The sequence below is a fragment of the Festucalex cinctus genome, chromosome 1 (assembly GCF_051991245.1).
Source record: "Festucalex cinctus isolate MCC-2025b chromosome 1, RoL_Fcin_1.0, whole genome shotgun sequence".
NCBI lineage: Eukaryota > Metazoa > Chordata > Actinopteri > Syngnathiformes > Syngnathidae > Festucalex > Festucalex cinctus.
In genome coordinates, this window is record NC_135411.1 from 45,308,892 (window position 1) to 45,314,806 (window position 5,915).

General features: G+C 39.5%; 1 long non-coding RNA gene across 1 annotated transcript; it reads right to left on the minus strand.

Moving 5' to 3' along the window:
• Nucleotides 1–357: 357 nt before the first annotated feature.
• LOC144031071 (uncharacterized) lies at nucleotides 358–3,685 on the minus strand. Its single transcript, XR_013287436.1, has 4 exons — nucleotides 3,525–3,685; nucleotides 3,304–3,404; nucleotides 1,382–1,708; nucleotides 358–1,199 (listed from the first exon to the last, which is right to left on the minus strand). It is a non-coding gene; the product is annotated as an uncharacterized LOC144031071 (long non-coding RNA).
• Nucleotides 3,686–5,915: the final 2,230 nt, after the last annotated feature.

Sequence of the window (5,915 nt, forward strand, 5' to 3'; positions counted from 1 at the left end):
CATCTCTTTTGATATAGATGTGTCACCAAGTGTTTCAGTCCTCTTTCTGTTTAGTTGTAATTTGACAAGGAGACGCTCGTTATCGCAGATCAAAGACTGCCAAGGTCTGTCAGGTTCCTTCAGACATAGTGGAAACTGAGGAGAATACATCAAAACGTGCATGTCAGAGAGACAAAGGCAAAGTCAATAAGAGATGAATACATTAGCGTGATCATGGTGGTAGAAGTGGCTCATATGTCAACAAAGGCCATCTGTTGCGTTGCCTCATGATGTATGTTTCTGGACTAAACGTTGTACTTGAACACACCACAAAAGTAATAGCCAATGTCCCGGTAATCAACCTTGAAACATCAGTGGTTAAAAGCATTTCATTCAACCATTTATTTGAAGGTCCTATTGTTATAGAGGGCATAAACGAAAGATCTTGTCCATACATGCGTCATCCAAAACGCAACAGATACCAAGGAGCAGCAAAACCATGATCATGGGAGCATTGTATAAATTAAGTAGATAGCTGATATACCAACATATTTCTGAGGTATTTTTTTTCCTCAATGATCGACTTTATTTATTTATTTATAACATGAAGTTAAAATGAAGCTAATGAATCAAATAACACCCGTTTGTGCTTTGAAGAGGCCATACAATCAGTGTTTTTAACAAATTCCAGAGATGTACTCTGACAAGAGAATGATGAAGGACACGCATTACATGATTGCAGACGTAGGAATGGATAAGACAGGACGCTGTGGGCCTATAATGGTACAAGACACTCATTACACAGGACAAGGCGTTGCAGAGGACAGGACATAGTGACAAAATCTCTCAAGAGAGATAAAAGAGATGATGGAGCAGGGGACCGTGCATGAGAGTGTCAGGAAAGGGACAAAAGAAACAAGTGAGTAGGAGGACAACTCCACTTAGCGAAACGCCATTTGTCAAAATAATGATGATGTGTTAGTTGGTTAAAAAGCAGTGTTAAATATTGGCCATACTGAGATGAATGACTTGTTAAGTAACAGCAACCTGATAGATACGCTGACACGGGAGCCAAATGATTTCTGAAGAGAGGTAGAGAGAGGCTTATGCTTTTTCATTTTTGTATGATGTATATGGATTCATCTACATTAGTGGTGCAAAAGGATCATCATCGATCCGTAGTCGCTTTGGATCAGGCCTCACGGTTCGCTGATTGGTTGCTGTGGACAAATAAACAAAAAAAAACAAAAACAAAGTGAGCATTCACAGTTGGTACCATTCTAACATGTCAAGGAAGCTGAAACATATTCAATGTAACTTAACACGCTAAGCCTAACATCAAAATAAAGTTACAGTAAATCATTGACGGCAATGCAAATAGCCTTAGTACACTTTTACTTACCCGCTACACCACACTGTACGACTGAATGCCAAGTCTGGATGTTTGTCGCTATCTCCTTTCTGCAATCTTTTTATGATGTTTAGTTTCGTTTCCATGGTAATTGGTTTTCTTTTGGCTGGACCAACAGTGATAGAAGACATAGCTTTCTTCTTGGGAGGGCCATGATGTGGAAAAAGCTGGCGATAAGCCAAAGATACTTGCACTAGCTAAGGGCTAAATAGCAGACGAGGGGAAAACACTGCGGGCTATATTGCAGACGAGGACCCAAAATGGCGGACCGGGCATAACACTTGTAAAGTCGAGTGCGCCTTAACTCGAGGACTCCCCCTAAATGAAGACAAAGTTTACAGTTTATCCATCCATCCATCCATCTTCTTGACCGCTTATTCCTCACAAGGGTCGCGGGGGCTGCTGGCGCCTATCTCAGCTGGCTCTGGGCAGTAGGCGGGGGACACCCTGGACCGGTTGCCATGCAATCTTAGGGCACACAGAGACGAGCAACCATCCACACTCACAAGCACACCTAGGGACCATTCGGAGCGCCCAATTAACCCACCATGCATGTCTTTGGAATGTGGGAGGAGACCGGAGTACCCGGAGAAGACCCACGCGGGCACGGGGAGAACATGCAAACTCCACCCAGGAAGGCCGGAGCCTGGACTCGAACTGGAGTCCTCAGAACTGAGAGGCGGACGTGCTAACCACTCCCCACCGTGCCACCCAAGTACAGTTTATCTTTTTTTTTTTTTTTTTGCTGATCCGGACCGTGGTGACTTGTGATCCATTGCACCACTAATTTCATCATCATTTTGTGTAAAAGAACATACCTCAGTAGTGGTACAGAACATCCATTTGAACCATTGTCATTACAACTTAATTTGCAGCGAGCATCAAAGGATTACTACTCAAGGAAATTATTGATCATTTATTCGACATTAGGATACACGGCAACAAGGTGTGAAGAGATACTTGCGAAAGGACTTTAAAGTGATATTTTCAGCAGTAAAAAGTTAATTTGCCCAGAATTAATTTGATAGCTTCATTACTTTTCATAAACAATACTTTTAAAAACACATTTTTCAACTGGCGACTGAAGATGACATCACCTGTGCTGAGGATATAAGGTAACGACCAATCACGGCTCACCTGTTTTCAGGGTTTGGTTAGAAAACTGAGCCGCGATTGGTCGTTACCTGTTGACAGCTAGTGGCAAAATTAGTTTTAAAAGGGATTGGTCATGAAAAATAATGAAGTGAACTGACGTCACCAACTTACACATGATGTCACATGCAAAGAATGAGGCAGAGGGCGCAGTTGAGGTTCGCAGGAGCCCGGCCGGCAGTAACAACGGGAGGCGAGCGTTGTGCTGGTGGCCCCAGCGGCGGCTCGGCTGAGAGGCTGACCGTGGGTGCCGCCCGGCCCCTCACCAGAGTCGTCTTCTCCGGGTACTCCGGTCTCCTCCCACATTCCAAAGACATGCACGGCAGGTTAATTGGGCGCTCCGAATTGTCCCTAGGTGTGCTTGTGCGTGTGGATGGTTGTTCGTCTCTGTGTGCCCTGCGATTGGCTGGCAACCAGTTCAGGGTGTCCCCCGCCTACTTGCCCAAAGCCAGCTGAGATAGGCGCCAGCATCCCCCTTGTGAGGAATAAGTGGTCAAGAGAATGGATGGATAGTTATACTTCAGTAATTGTAAAATGTTATACCTTTATTTTTTTACTATTCCTCTCTGGCTCATTTGTTTTAAATTTTATTCTTTTATTTGTCAAGTTTTATATATTGAAAATAATTGCAAAATTGATTATTTTTAAAAAAGGTTTTACTGTTAAATAAGCAATGATGAACATTTATTACCGCCCAAATAAAATTTGAAAAATGTTAAAAATAAATAAATAAATAAAAAGATGGTACAGAAAATTGGTACCGTTGAGTACTGGCATCAACTTCCAGGTAGCGAGAATTGGAACAGAACCGGTTCATATGTGCAAGGTACCCATCCCCACTGTGGATGACTGGTAGGTAAATCTGCCTCAGGTGGTGTCACGTGAGGTGTGGAATTTGGACCCAAAAACAGACAGGACACGGAAGTTAAAAAAAAACCAGAGTCATTATATCCAATGTAACCGGACAGAGAGAGAACCAAACCTTGACCACGAAACCTCAATTGAGACAGCTGGGCTGGATGCAGAACACATAGAAGACAGCTTGCATGGAAGAAACCTCGACATAGTGACAAACGTGTCACTGAGCAACTGCCGTGCAGCTAGGGCCATGCTCAATTCCACACAGACATGACAGAATAAAGGCCTACAGTCAGTATATGACAAAATAAGAGTGACAAATACAGGACCATAGCAACTGACAACATCACAAGGGACAAAGACGGGACAATAAGAACTGCACAGCAACCGACACCATCAGAAGGACTCAAGCCAAAACACAACACATGGGTTCAAATAGGATACACTGTCAAGAAAATGTTAACTTATTGTAACTCACTTACGGATCATAAAATTTCTGTTTAATTGAGTGTACTGTACAGTTAAAGGTTAGGATTTGGGTTAGCATTGAAGCTAGGGACAGATTATTTCTTCAGGATGGTAAAAGAAAATGCTTTATTGGACTGGATTCAGGGGAACACAAAGACTCAGAATTACCTTGTCTGTAACATTTACACAGAAAAGTAGGATATATCCACAAAACAATGTGACAAAAAAAAGACTCATTCCTCTAATGCATTGCAAAATATACTGTAGACATGTAGATATCTTAACAGGGTCATTTTCCTTGTCGCGGGATGCCCTGTCTGTAAAAAAAAAAAAAAAAAAAAAGGAAATCATAAAGCTTGGCTTTGAAAATATGTCCATTTATCATCACCCTGAGACTGTTCTTACCCTCTGAGGGTTATTTTGTCAGATGGGACTGAGGCAGCCCTCCTCCCCAACCACTCCAATAAGTGTTTTTCAATTACTGCTGTCAGGTGGTAATCATCTAGTGATGAATAGTCTGATATCCAGCCTTTATATTCATCTTAGATTGTTTTTAGACAAGTCTCTACGTGTGTGCGCGCGCGTGTGTGTGTGACAGAAAGGGAGCGAGGGTGTAAGGAGAATTATTAATATATGTTTTTGACGCGCCAAGTGTAGAAGGTGATCTTAAATTAATGGCAAAGTTAATTAATTTTGCCTCGTTCAATTATTCACAACACCAACGAATATAAATGTTGCTTTTCTCCACAATTGAACCATCCTCCCAAGGAAGAAGCTCAGGATTACAGTTTGAATATCAAATATTTATGATTATGACTCATCATGGGTAATGATTGCAATTTATTTTTATTTTCAAGCTCTTTCGTTACCAGTAACAAAAACACATGCATAAGTGGCTTATAATTATCATTAGAAGCCCCGTAAATAAATATGGTATTATCCCGAAAGCATGTAATTGTCTTGCAAAAATTACCATAAAAAGAAAATGCAGAGGAAATTTAGTTTGATGTGCTTTGGTAATCCTAGAAACAACAGCAGAAGGAGACAAATTATAACACAATACAAATCTTCCAGGAATGTAAAGAAAGCAATAATGGTGTCATAAAAAGTCAATGCAATAACAATGAAATAATTTTATATATATATATATATATATATATATATATATATACACACATTAGGGCTGTCAAAGTTAAAGCGTTAATAGATTAATTAATCACAGAAAAATGTCGCATTAATCACGTATTAACGCATGTTAATCTCACTATTTTTTTTCCCCTACGCCTCTTGTTCCAAGATGAGCGGGGTGACTCCAGTTGGTGTGCTCGGTGGTAAATTTCGCTTTAAAAAACACCATGGCGGGACTTTAGATTTAAAAAAAAAGTAATTTGCATTTAATTAATTAATAATTGCTGAATTGTACCCAGTTGATATGATGCTGTTACGTTTTGAGCAATACACGCAAGCATGCAATTGTGTACATGCATTTAACCAATGTTTGCAAATGACATTCATATCATAAAATGCGTTGTCAAAATATTATGGTAATATCTATTTATTTTATATTACGCAAGTAAATTAGCTGATTAATCGTGATTAATCAAAATTAAAATGTGATTAATCAGATAAAAAATTGTAATCGTGTGACAGCACTAATATATATATATATATGCTGATTTTAAGTCAGTTTTAACGTTAACTTAATTACATAGTTTGTACTTCAATGTCACAATTAAGTAGTTGGTAGCTATTGTAAACATGTCTTGAAAACCACCCATTCAGCATTATGCCAATTGTGCACAATTACAACTCACAATAATATTTGGAACAACAATTTTTAATATTCCAGAAAAGTGCATTTATTTATATGCACCTCGATTTCACGATTTAGCAAATTTTCAATGATTATTGCCAGGCCCTAATATATATGTATAGCGACAGCTCCTTCGAATATATTGGATTCAACCCCCCCAAAATTTAGTAGATGGTATAAAAATTAGCATACATGGAATCAACGTACTGAAATGTATAGAATGTATTCACAAAA